This window comes from Oncorhynchus keta, chromosome 5, assembly GCF_023373465.1.
Source record: "Oncorhynchus keta strain PuntledgeMale-10-30-2019 chromosome 5, Oket_V2, whole genome shotgun sequence".
Taxonomy (NCBI): Eukaryota; Metazoa; Chordata; class Actinopteri; order Salmoniformes; family Salmonidae; genus Oncorhynchus; species Oncorhynchus keta.
Genome location: NC_068425.1, coordinates 11,327,217 through 11,341,694, shown reverse-complemented (window position 1 = coordinate 11,341,694; position 14,478 = coordinate 11,327,217).

Here is a 14,478-nt window from a genome sequence, read left to right as displayed (position 1 = left end):
TGGTTTAGAGCTTGGACTGTAGTATGTTGAATGAACAATAGAGGGACAGTAGGACAGGTTAGAGGAAGAAGCAGGGAGAGGATGTCTGGTAGAGAGGTGGGGAAATGAGCACAGCAGGGATTACTGGAAAAGAAACAGCACTTTGTGTCAACATTTAAATGGTTCCTATTATATTTTAGCTTGTCTTTTTATAACATCAGCTTGGCTCTCTGTATGATGTCTCCCCTGTTACATATGTGTTGTGTGTGAATTACCTCCACATGCTGTTTTGTTTTTACGCGCAGTGAAAAGCCTGCTGGGTCTGGCCCCTCCTCTGTCTCACGTCCATACACACATACACTCACTCTCACATGCTGTACAAACACATATACACTTGGCACACTCAATGTTTTCCACACACAGGCACTTACAGACAGGCTCTTAGAGACACGTGTACACACTCACTTTAACACACACATACTGCCAGTCACCAGGACATGGTCTCCCCTGAGATATGTTGTGTTGCAGCCAGCTGCCCAGCCAGGCTGAGTGTTTGTGCTCGGCTGCCTGCCAATGAGTCAACTGGTGCTGCTGTACCCTTCACTCAGTCCCCCTCCCTTCCCAGCAGAGAACCAGGTGACGGGCATCATTACCCTTCACTCAGTCCCCCTCCCTTCCCAGCAGAGAACCAGGTGACGGGCATCATTACCCTTCACTCAGTCCCCCTCCCTTCCCAGCAGAGAACCAGGTGACAGGCATCATTACCCTTCACTCAGTCCCCCTCCCTTCCCAGCAGAGAACCAGGTGACGGGCATCATTACCCTTCACTCAGTCCCCCTCCCTTCCCAGCAGAGAACCAGGTGACAGGCATCATTACCCTTCACTCAGTCCCCCTCCCTTCCCAGCAGAGAACCAGGTGACGGGCATCATTAGCCTTCACTCAGTCCCCCTCCCTTCCCAGCAGAGAACCAGGTGACAGGCATCATTACCCTTCACTCAGTCCCCCTCCCTTCCCAGCAGAGAACCAGGTGACGGGCATCATTAGCCTTCACTCAGTCCCCCTCCCTTCCCAGCAGAGAACCAGGTGACAGGCATCATTACCCTTCACTCAGTCCCCCTCCCTTCCCAGCAGAGAACCAGGTGACGGGCATCATTACCCTTCACTCAATCCCCCTCCCTTCCCAGCAGAGAACCAGGTGACGGGCATCATTACCCTTCACTCAGTCCCCCTCCCTTCCCAGCAGAGAACCAGGTGACAGGCATCATTACCCTTCACTCAGTCCCCCTCCCTTCCCAGCAGAGAACCAGGTGACGGGCATCATTACCCTTCACTCAGTCCCCCTCCCTTCCCAGCAGAGAACCAGGTGACGGGCATCATTACCCTTCACTCAGTCCCCCTCCCTTCCCAGCAGAGAACCAGGTGACAGGCATCATTACCCTTCACTCAGTCCCCCTCCCAGCAGAGAACCAGGTGACAGGCATCATTACCCTTCACTCAGTCCCCCTCCCTTCCCAGCAGAGAACCAGGTGACGGGCATCATTACCCTTCACTCAGTCCCCCTCCCTTCCCAGCAGAGAACCAGGTGACGGGCATCATTACCCTTCACTCAGTCCCCCTCCCTTCCCAGCAGAGAACCAGGTGACGGGCATCATTAGCCTTCACTCAGGCCCCCTCCCTTCCCAGCAGAGAACCAGGTGACATGCATCATTACCCTTCACTCAGTCCCCCTCCCTTCCCAGCAGAGAACCAGGTGACGGGCATCATTACCCTTCACTCAGTCCCCTCCCTTCCCAGCAGAGAACCAGGTGACGGGCATCATTACCCCTTCACTCAGTCCCCCTCCCTTCCCAGCAGAGAACCAGGTGACAGGCATCATTACCCTTCACTCAGTCCCCCTCCCTTCCCAGCAGAGAACCAGGTGACGGGCATCATTACCCTTCACTCAGTCCCCCTCCCTTCCCAGCAGAGAACCAGGTGACGGGCATCATTACCCTTCACTCAGTCCCCCTCCCTTCCCAGCAGAGAACCAGGTGACAGGCATCATTACCCTTCACTCAGTCCCCCTCCCAGCAGAGAACCAGGTGACAGGCATCATTACCCTTCTTCTCCCGCCACTGCAGTGGATCCAGTTACAGTTAGTTGTAACGCCACCACATGTTTCTACACTAAGACAGGCGATGACATGGGCAGTATGATGTATGGATGAACATGGATGTATGAGTTTAGTTCAAAGCATTGACGTGTGTGTGTGTGTGTGTGTGTGTGTGTGTGTGTGTGTGTGTGTGTGTGTGTGTGTGTGTGTGTGTGTGTGTGTGTGTGTGTGTGTGTGTGTGTGTGTGTGTGTGTGTGTGTGTGTGTGTGTGTGTGTGTGTGTGTGTGTGTGTGTGTTTTGGAGGCTCTTTTAGATCTATAGCACCATTTGTCCTCCATCAGAGAAGTCTAACAGATCAGTGTAGCACGCCATCACACTCAGAATGACAAAACACTGTCTGTTGTTGTTGTCTTGTGAATTCACTCAAAGCTCAGAGTTGAGTTGAGGGCTCACTGGATATTTCAAAGGTCATAATCATGTCTCTCATCGTCTGTATGAGGAGAAAGCATACTTGAAAACACAGTAACTCAATTTATTAGGAGTGCTTCTTTTTGTGGAGGGAACATGAAAATGATTATAAACCAGTACATCAAGAAGAACATCTTTGTTGACTTCTGTTTCCTTTGAACCAAACAGAGCTCTCTAAAATGCACTGTGGGCTGGAGTCAGTGGTCTGCTAGCCGTGACCTCACTTCAGAGCCAGGAGTTAACTCATTTTAAAGGCTACTTCATGCTGTATTATGGCCCTGATAAAAGGGAAGCTTGTCTTCTCTCAGTGCCACTCTGAGAGTGGCTGTGCTTTTGTCTCCTACTCACTTCTTTTTTCTCCCTCCGTGTCTCCCTCGGAGACTGGATGGGCTGCCTGTGAGATTAGGAACTTTAATCGGAGCATCGCCTTCATCACACCCCATGTAAGGGTTTTCCTGTGGTGAAGGAGAAGCGGACCAAAATGCAGCGTGGTGGTTATTCATGTTCTTTAATAAAGGAAGTAGACATGAAATAACTAACAAAACAATAAATGTGCGAAAACCTAAACAGTCCTATCTGGTGCAAACACAGAGACAGGAACAATCACCCACAAACACACAGTGAAACCCAGGCTACCTAAGTATGATTCTCAATCAGAGACAACTAATGACACCTGCCTCTGATTGAGAACCATACTAGGCCGAAACATAGAAATACCCAAAACCTAGAAAAACAAACATAGACTGCCCACCCAACTCACGCCCTGACCATACTAAATAAATACAAAACAAACTAAATAAAGGTTCGAACGTGACACCCCACTGTGTTCCTGTCACTGTTTGATTGAGAGCAGAATGAGGACAGGAGTATAGCATGACTTGAAAGCTCTGACTAATTTATAAACAACATATTAACTGATAGTCAACTGTTTATAAACCCTTTACAAGTTACCCCAGGGGCAGACTGGGACAAAACAATCGGCCCTAGCATTTCTAACAGAAAGGCCCATTTATTTGCTGGAGGCTCCCACACAGGACATTTGTTTTCCCTTGAGTCCCCCATAATTAGCCAGATGATATGTTTGTGAAAAAAATACAATAAAAAGTTACAGGCCCACTAGGCTGTATGTGCAATACCTTAACTTAGTATAAGGTATTGCCCATAGAACCAGATAAATATTTGGTTTTAGTGGTGCAGGTGCAGGAGACTTATATTGATATTGAACCCAGTCATCTTTCAGTGGAAACTGGTACATGTGTATCTGTGTAGGAAGTGATGCGTGTTGAATGTTATATGTGTGATCGTGTTGGCATGGACAGAAAAGATTTTCTCTTACTCTTCCTTTCCCCCCAGAAAACAGTTCTTCTAGTTTTAATCTCTCCCTTTAAATCTGTCCAGGCAATCACTTATTCAGACATGATGAGGATTACTGGAGAAAGCCATTCATCTATAGTCCAGAAATAATGTCCACCATCTATCAAGCGCACCAGAAAACGAGCTTGGTGTGAAGAATAAATGTATAGTTTAGCTTGTTTTTTTCATAGCTTTATACTGTTTGCATGTGCTAGTGTGTGCATTTGTGAGTGTGACAAAAATGTGGGTTGAAGTCATAAAACTCAATGAGGGTATTTTCTTACTCTGCTACATGTGCATGCTTGTGTGTCAATGTTGTTCAGGACAAGGCTGTGGAGGGGGGAATGGTTGATGAACCACTGAGCACTGCCTGGGTTTAGGGCTAGGAAAGGAGGCCAGGCCTGAGGTTAGCACTGAGGGTAGTAGGGCTTACTCAAATATGCCCCTCCCTCCTTCTCATGGACCAGCAAACTAAAGAGACGAGGGAACACGGACATCGCCTACTAAGTCTATTTCAATGCAGAAAATAACATGCAGAGAAAGTGGAGACAAAACTAGAGCATGGCTAGATCACGGGCTGTCCTGACAAATGTCTTAGAAATTACACTGTTGGAGAGTAGTAGCTTCACCAACACTGCGAAACTCTTCTAGAATCTGTTAGAGAGACGGAACACGTGGAGGGAGAGAGGAGAGGCACTAAGCCAAGGTCATTGCAGACTGCAGAGAGAGACATTATTCAGCAACTATTGGTAGGAGGGTGAGAAAATAATATCAAATCAAAATGTAATCAAATTTTATTGGTTGTGTACACAGTTTAGCAGATGGTACAGCGGGTGCAGTGAAATGCATGTATTACTATCACCTCACAGTGCAGTAAAATGACAAACAAGTCAACAAATAAAAAACAAACCAGACGCAATAAATAAGTAATGTCTGAACGAATCCAATTACCTACCCAAATAACGCTGTACCAGTAATCCAAATGCAATCTATGTGTATATACACCAAAAATATATACTAAGAATAATATGTACAGCAGTAGATGTATTACAGTGAGCTATGTCAAGAATCCAGTATATAAATAAATATGCAGTGTGTATAAACAGTATAACAAAAATACAATGTACAGTAGTAGAAATATTAGGATGAGCTATGTGAAGAATACAGTATATGAATACACAGTGTGAAAAAAAACAGTATAAGAGAAATGGGAAGTGTCCAGTGATTAATGTCTCTATATACAGTGTAATCGGAAAGTATTCAGACCACTTGACTTTTTCCACATTTTGTTAGCCTTACTCTAAAATATATTCAGTTGTTTTTTTCCCCTCATCAATCTAGACACACTATACCCTAAAGCAAAGCAAAAACACTTATGTAAATGTGATATCAGTTTTTTATATATATATATATATCTAAAAAACGTATATCACATTTACATAAGTATTCAGACCTGTTACTCAGTACTATGTTGAAGCACCTTTGGCAGCGATTACAGTCTTAGTTTTCTTGGGTATGATGCTACAAGCTTGGCACGCCTATATATGTGGAATTTCTCCCATTCTTCTCTGTAGATCCTCTCAAGCTCTGTCAGGTTGGATGGGAAGCGTCGCTGCACAGCTATATTCAAGTCTCTCCAGAGATGTTCAATCGGGTTAAAGTCCGGGCTCTGGCTGGGCCACTCACACACTGCAAAGACAACGATTTTCATCAAGGATCTCTCTCTGTACTTTGCTCCGTTCATATTTCCCTAAATCCTGACCAGCCTCCCAGTCCCTACCACTGAAAAACATCCCCACATCATGATGCTGCCACCGCCATGCTTCACCGTAGGGATGGTGCCAGGTTTCCTCCAGACGTGAAGCTTGGCATTCAGGCCAAAGAGTTCAGTCTTGGTTTCATCAGACCAGAGAATCTTGTTACTCATAGTCAGAGTTTTTTAGGTGCCTTTTGTCAAAGTCCAAGCGGGCTGTCATGTGCCTTTTATTGAGGAGTGGCTTCCGTCTGGCCACTCTACAATTAAATGCCTGATTGGTGGAGTGCTGCAGAGATGGTTGTCCTTCTGGAAGGTTCTCCCATCTCTACAGAGGAACTTTGGAGCTCTGTCAGAGTGACCATTGGACTTTTGGTCACCTCCCTAACCAAGGCCCTTCTCCTCCGATTGCTAAGTTTGGCCGGGCGGCCAGCTCTAGGAAAAGTCTTGGTGGTTCCAAACTTCTTCCATTCTTGTGGACTTTCAATTTAGCAAAAACATGTTGCTACCCTTCCCCAGATCTGTGCCTCAACACAATCCTGTCTCGGAGATCTATGGACAATTCTTTTCGACCTCATGGCTTGGTTTTTGCTCTGACATGCACTGTCAACTGTGGGACCTTATATAGATGTCCAATCAATTGAATTTACCACAGGTGGACTCAAATCAAGTTGTAGAAACATCAAGGATGATCAATGGAACAAGATGCACCTGAGCTCAATTTTGAGTCTCCTGGCAACGGTTCTGAATAATTACTATATGTAAATAAGGTATTTCTGTTTTTTATTTGTAATACATTTCCAAATTTTCTAAAAACCTGTTTTCGCTTTGTCATTATGGAGTATTAAAGAGGATTTTTTTTATTTAATCAATTTTAGAATAAAGCTGTAAAGTAACAAAATATGGAAAAAGTCAACAGTTCTGAATACTTTCGAAGAACAGCATTCTCACATAGGTATTCCTCTTGTCCAGGTGGGAGGGCGGTGTGCAGTGCAACAGCGATTTTTTAACATTTATTTTACCTTTATTTTACTAGGCAAGTCAGTTAAGAACAAATTCTTATTTTCAATGACGGCCTATGAATAGTGGGTTAACTGCCTGTTCAGGGGCAGAACAACAGATTTGTACCTTGTCAGCTCAGGGATTCAAACTTGCAACCTTTCGGTTACTAGTCCAACACTCTAACCACTAGTCTACCCTGCCGATTGCGTCATCCATGGATCTTTTCGGGCAGTATGCAAATTGTAATGGGTCTAGGGTGTCAGGCAAGGTGGTCCTTGACTAGCCTCTCAAAGCACTTCATGTTGACAGAGGTGAACGCTACAGGGCAATAGTAATTTACCGTATCTTGCTTGGATACAAGCACAATGATGACATCTTGAAACAATGGTGTTAATCTTTAAGGAAGTGGGGACAACAAACTGGGATAGGGAGAGGGGCGAATATGTCTGTCAACACTCCGGCCAGCTGGGCTGTGCATGCACTTGGTATGCCGTCCGGGCCGGCAACCTTGTGAGGGTTAACACTCTTGAAAGTCCTACTCATGTCAGCTACAGAGATCGGGAGCTCGCCATCCTCATGAGCAGCAAGGATCCACGACAGCGGCTCTGTTGTTTTCTTCGAAGCGGATAAAGAATATGTTAAGTTTGTCTGGGAGTGAGGCGTCGGTGTCCCCAACTTGGCTTGTTTTCCCTTTATAATCCGGGACTGTCTAAAGTTTGAGTTCATTTTTATTTTTACAGGGACAGGGCACATTAATCAACGTTTCAGTAAAAGTGTCGGTTTTAGCCAGCCGGATAATTTTAAACCACAGTAAACTGGGCAGGTTATTAAAAACAATAACAATAACAATACAGACAAACAATGAGCGGTGAGCACACGCAGAGCAACATAGGACAAGCAACACACATCACACAAACAGAGCAACATAGGACAAGCAACACGTATCACACAGACAGAGCAACATAGGACAAGCAACACGTATCACACAGACAGAGCAACATAGGACAAGCAACACGTATCACACAGACAGAGCAACATAGGACAAGCAACACGTATCACACAGACAGAGCAACATAGGACAAGCAACACGTATCACACAGACAAAGCAACATAGGACAAGCAACACGTATCACACAGACAGAGCAACATAGGACAAGCAACACGTATCACACAGACAGAGAAACATAGGACAAGCAACACGTATCACACAGACAGAGCAACATAGGACAAGCAACACGTATCACACAGACAGAGAAACATAGGACAAGCAACACGTATCACACAGACAGAGAAACATAGGACAAGCAACACGTATCACACAGACAGAGCAACATAGGACAAGCAACACGTATCACACAGACAGAGCAACATAGGACAAGCAACACGTATCACACAGACAGAGAAACATAGGACAAGCAACACGTATCACACAGACAGAGCAACATAGGACAAGCAACACGTATCACACAGACAGAGCAACATAGGACAACACGCAGACAGCAACATAGGTATCACACAGACAGAGAAACATAGGACAAGCAACACGTATCACACAGACAGAGCAACATAGGACAAGCAACACGTATCACACAGACAGAGCAACATAGGACAAGCAACACGTATCACACAGACAGAGCAACATAGGACAAGCAACACGTATCACACAGACAGAGCAACATAGGACAAGCAACACGTATCACACAGACAGAGCAATAGCACAAGAAGCAACAGAACTAAATTTATAAAAGCAACAAAGTGTTTCCACACCTCACAAGCTACAGACAACAAATAACATGGAAAGCGGCAATACACAGCTAGGGATTATGTTCACAAGTCTGATTGGCTTTTAGCCATGTCTTCATGTTTTTTGTGAAGGTGCGATAGGTGGTACAGTTGTGTGTGTCTGATGGCAGTGTATTCCAGACATGGGAAGCTCTCAATACAAAAGCAGATTGACAATAGGTGCTTTTCCTTAGGGGAACTATAGTCTCCTCTCATGGCAGACCTTGTGGATCTGCTGCCAAGGGTTTGGGTTTTCTGTTCAACAAATGTACTAAGTGGAGGGGGAGCCAAGCCATTTAGGATCTTGAATACAAGACATGCGTCGGTGTTTTGCACAACATTTTCCCAACTCAGGAGCTCATGCTTTCTGAGAATGTAACAGTGATGATGGCTATTGGGCTTGCTAACAAGCACTTTGAGAGCCTGTTTGTAGACAGACTCAATGGGTTTTAATGTTGTACAGCAAGCTTGGGCACAACTAGTCAAGCAGTATGCTAACTGGGGGAGAATCATAGATTTGAAGTACAGTTTTGCCACCTCTGTAGTCAAACAATTTTGTAAGAATCGGAAGTTAGCTCGGATGAATTTGGTTATTTTAGCTACCTTTTTCACCTGCTTTTTAAAAAAGAGGTATGATGGCAAAGGTACTTAAAATCAAATACCACCTGGAGCTTCTTCCCTGACACATAGATATCTGGCTCAGTTGCCCTCTTTGTGAAGAACATGCAGACTGTTTTTTTCACATTGAGACGCAAACATGAGTCACTGAGCCCCTTTGTAACCTGGACCATTACACTAGTGAGTACTTGTTTAGCTTGTTGTTTGCTCTTTGCATGCACATATAACACTGTACCATCTGTATACATTTGAACTTCAGACCCAGTAAAGACAGAAGGCAGATAATGAATGTACAGGCTGAACAGGAGGGGCCCCAGTATTGACCCTTGGGGCACGCCCACATCATAGCTGAGAGTGGGCGGCAGCTCATTGCTCACTGACACACTGGGTTCTGCCTTCAAGGTATGATTTCATCCATCTGTCGTGACTTGACTATAACATTAATCTGAAGACGCTTATGTATCTAATTAACTAACTATGTTTAATTCTTAACCGATTAAATGAATCGTGCAACAATGAACGATTTAGGATTTGGGGCACCACGAGAGCGGTTCTCGCTCCATCCACCAACGCCACGTTGCACCACAGACTGTCCAGGAGTTGGCGGATGCTTTAGTCCAGGTCTGGGAGGAGATCCCTCAGGAGACCATCCGCCACCTCATCAGGTGCATGCCCAGGCGTTGTAGGGAGGTCATACAGGCACGGGGAGGCCACACACACTACTGAGCCTCATTTTGACTTGTTTTAAGGACATTACATCAAAGTTGGATCAGCCTGTAGTGTGGTTTTCCACTTTCATTTTGAGTGTGACTCCAAATCCAGACCTCCATGAGTTGATAAATTTGATTTCCATTGATAATATTTGTGTGATTTTGTTGTCAGCACATTCAACTATGTAAAGAAAAAAGTATTTAATAATAATATTTCATTCATTCAGGTCTAGGATGTGTTATTTGAGTGTTCCCTTTATTTTTTTGAGCAGTGTATGTTGAAACGAAGAACACTCCTTTGGTAAATCTTTAGAGAGCAAGCCTGGATCTTCCCCCTTGATTTACAACGGTCCATGAGTTGTTAATCCCCACTAGTTATTTCCTTCCCCCCTCTAGGGTAGGAGGTGGTCTGATAGAAGTTATTCATTGCAAACATGATCTGAACCAATTTGGATTCTCGTGGACAGTCATGACACATCTCAAGGCATCGTGGGAAAAGTTAAACTTGGACAGTTTTGTGATGAGAACTTCATGGTTAACAGTATCAAAAGCGTTCCTTTGGTCTAAAAATACAGGCCAAACAATGCCCCGTGTCTGAGCCATTGAATTGTGACAGATCACACAATGAGTTATTAATCATAAAACATACCCCTCCACCTTTGCTTTTCCCGGAGAACATCTTCCTGTCGGCGCGATGTACGGAGAAGTCAACAGGCTGTATGGCCGAAGAAGGTGTAGCCAGTTCGAGCCTTGACTCTGTAAGACAAATCATGTTAGAATCTCTTAGCAAGTAAAATACTCGGAAGCGGTGGGTGGTTTTCCCTCCGACAGAGTCTGACTAGAACGCCAGCTCCCCATCCTCTCTTTTGGTGGCATCTTTTTGGTAGAGCACCCCAGATTAATTGAACTGCTTCGTATAGTCCAAACATTGGATCTAGGTCTGGGAAGTTGAATTTGTGATGAGTGATCTCCAATCTAATGTCTAGAAGTTCTTGTCGGTTAAAGGAAATCATACCATAAATGTTCTGAGCAAATAAAGAAAGAATATGAAGTGAGCAAAATAAAGAAAGATGATCTCACTGTGTGTGAGAGAGAGTGAAAGAGAAGAGAACTAGGGTCGGAGTAGCAGCATCAGCTATGTGCTGGAGGATAGAGAGCGCTTTAAAAGTCTTCTGGCTCAAGTCATGCATCTCCTCTGATCTTGCAATGACACAGCAGGGCAGATTTACACTGAAGTGCTGTAAACACACACACCACAACATAGCAGTGTGGCTCACACACACCACACGGTCTGTTCTGGAACCTCAGCAGAAGTGCTCCTTACAATACAGGTAACTGTCAAAATAATGGAAACACCAACATAAAGTGTCTTAAAAAAATGTGTATGTCAATCGAAAAATCCCATGAAAATCAGTCTGTTATTAAGCTAGCGATATCTGGCAGAGCAACAGTGCTGTTTGTCAGACAAGGAGATATTACGAAAAAAATCTGTGTTCTTACGAAAAAAGTCTGTTCTGTTTGGCCTAAAAATGAATATGACCCCGCTATGGAAAGAGGAGACTCATGAACTTCTCCATTTTGTTCTACGACCCCTACAAGTTTCACAGGACTTGTCTGAAGATAACCAGGTACCAATTTAAAAATTAATGGAAGTAGTTTTGTGCCCCCCCACAGAATAGGGTTAAGTACCGTATGTGTACAAAAATATATACATTTGAAGTCGGAAGTTTACATACACCTTAGCCAAATACATTTAAACTCAAAATTCCTGACATTTAATCTGAGTAAAAATTCCCTGTCTGAGGTCGGTTAAGATCACCACTTTATTTTAAGAATGTGAAAAGAGAGAATGATTTATTTCAGCTTATATTTTGTTCATCACATGCCCAGTGGGTCAGAAGTTTACATACACTCAATTAGTATTTGGTAGCATTGCCTTTAAATTGTTTAACTTGGGTCAAACGTTTCGGGTAGCCTTCCACAAGCTTCCCACAATAAGTTGGGTGAATTTTGGCCCATTCCTCCTGACAGAGCTGGTGTAATTGAGTCAGGTTTGTAGGCCTCCTTGCTTGCAAAGACTTTTCAGTAATTTTCCTTCCTCGTGATGCCATCTATTTTGTGAAGTGCACCAGTCCCTCCTGCACCAAAGCACCCCGACAACATGATGCTGCCACCCCACAACATGATGCTGCCACCCCCGTGATTCACGGTTGGGATGGTGTTCTTTGGCTTGCAAGCCTCCCCCCTTTTCCTCCAAACATAACAATGGTCATTATGGCCAAACAGTTCAAATTTTGTTTCATTAAACCAGCGGATATTTCTCCAAAAAGTACGATCTTTGTCCCCATGTGCAGTTGTAAACCGTAGTCTGGCTTTTTTTATGGCAGTTTTGAAGCAGTGGCCTCTTCCTTGCTGAGCGGCATTTCAGGTTATGTCGATATGGGACTCATTTTACTGTGGATATAGATTATTTTGTACCTGTTTCCTGCAGCATCTTCACAAGGTCCTTTGCTGTTGTTCTGGGATTGATGCACTTTTCGCACCAAAGTACGTTCACCTCTAGGAGGCAGAACACATCTTCTTCCTGAGCGGTATGGCGGCTGCATGGTCCCATGGTGTTTATACTTGCATACTATTGTTTGAACAGATGAACATGGTATCTTCAGGCATTTGGAAATTGCTCCCAAGGTCTACAATTTTTTTTCTGAGGTCTTGGCTGATTTCTTTTGATTTTCCCATGATGTCAAGCTTAGAGGCACTGTTCACTCAGAAGTTTCTAAAGTCATTACATAATTTTCTGGAATTGTCCAAGCTGTTTAAAGGCCCAGTCAACTTACTGTATGTAAATGTCTGACCCACTGGAATTGTGATACAAAGAATTATAAGTGAAATAATCTGTAAACAATTGTTGGAAAGATTACTTGTGTCATGCACGTAAATGTCCTAAACAACTTGCCAAAACTATAGTTTGTTTACAAGAAATTGGTGGAGTGGTTGAAGAACGAGTTTTAATGACTCCAACCTAAGTGTGTGACTTCAACGGCATATATAATAATTCCTGAGCTTTCTCAGATATAGGACACTTCAAAACCGTATTACTTATGATACATTATGTGACTGTCTATTTAGCCATTTATGAATATGTTATTCAATGTGTTTCTATGGGCTATAGCTGCAATGACCAAATTCAATATTGTATTATAATTTTGTTCATATCTATTTTATTTATACCTACAGGGGTCCTAAAATAGCTAAATGATCCATGGTATGACCATCTAAAAGCAATTCCATCTGTTATCTTAGTAGACAGTGGTAAAAAGACTCAGGCACCCCTCCAGAATCCCTCCAGAATCTCCCATAAATGCACAATTGAGTTGAGATCTGGTGAAACACACTTTAAAGTTGCTCTGCTCCTTTAAGACTAGGTTTGCAAAGGGAGGGTATATTACTGGAGACGTTCAAAGTTTATTAACAGTAAACTACAAGAACGTTGGTATCTTTCAAGGATTCTATGTAATATATTACAAGACATCTATTGGCCATTTTGGGTACTTCAGATTATCACAGGTGTCTAATTATCTCTGGCTCTACGTGTGGCCTTGTCACATGTCAAATATATGAAATAATTAAATAAGATGATTTTAAAATAGATTGACAAAGCTGTTATTCATTATCCTAAATATCAACCGTTAACTTAGTGAATACCATTGGTGTTTAATGTCAGCATGAATTATCCTTTATGCATTTTTTTTTACAGATGTATTTATTTTACTATGTGAATATATATTTGTTTGTTGGCATCAAACTGGGGGCAGTTGTGAAACGAGTGAATAGTTGGAAGAGTTGCAAAGTAATTTAAAAATAATTGTTGATTAGAGGTTATTTTCATTAATTAGGCTATTTTCTGTTGACCCATATGGTCTAACCACTAAAAACTCATAGACAATATGGACATAGATCAATACTATATATAAAAATGTATACTATATATGAACACATTTTTATACATTTTAAGTTATACAAGTTTACATGACCAAAGTTATGCTAGATTGACATAGATTTTCTGTTAATTACCAAAATTACTGAAGATTCCTGTAAATTACTGGTAGCTTTGCAACTGTATTTGAGACCCCCGCTTTCAAAGTCACTGAGATCTCTTCTTCTAGCCATGGCTGCCAAAATAATGAGCAACTTGGGCCTTTTTACACAGTACATGACCCTAAGCACGATGGGATGTTAATCACTTAATTCACTCAGTAACCACAACTGTGTGGAAGCACCTGCTTTCAATATACTTTGTATCCCTCATTTACTTAAGTGTTTCCTTTTTTGGCAGTTACCTGTATGTTTCTCACTCTACACCTTTTGTGTTTGTCCAATAGTCTTAATTTAAAATGATACTGTATCGCAGGGTTCCCCAACTGGCAGCCCACGGGCCAAATTATTACTTCTTTGTTTCATTGTTGGACATAAAAGCCTGTAAAAACACCAGGAAATCAGCTCCATGTCATTTTAATTTTGGAAATCTGTCCCCTGGTATTCCCAGGCATAATAGAGAGACACGTTATTGTATAACATGCAAGTCAGGTTTGAAATGATCATGTTTTAATCAAATATTATATCTGTTTGGGATTCTTGGATGGAGAGTGACAGAGGGATATAGGATGGAGAGAGGGACTCTTCTCTGGACTGAGATTTCTGACTGAATGTGACATTGATC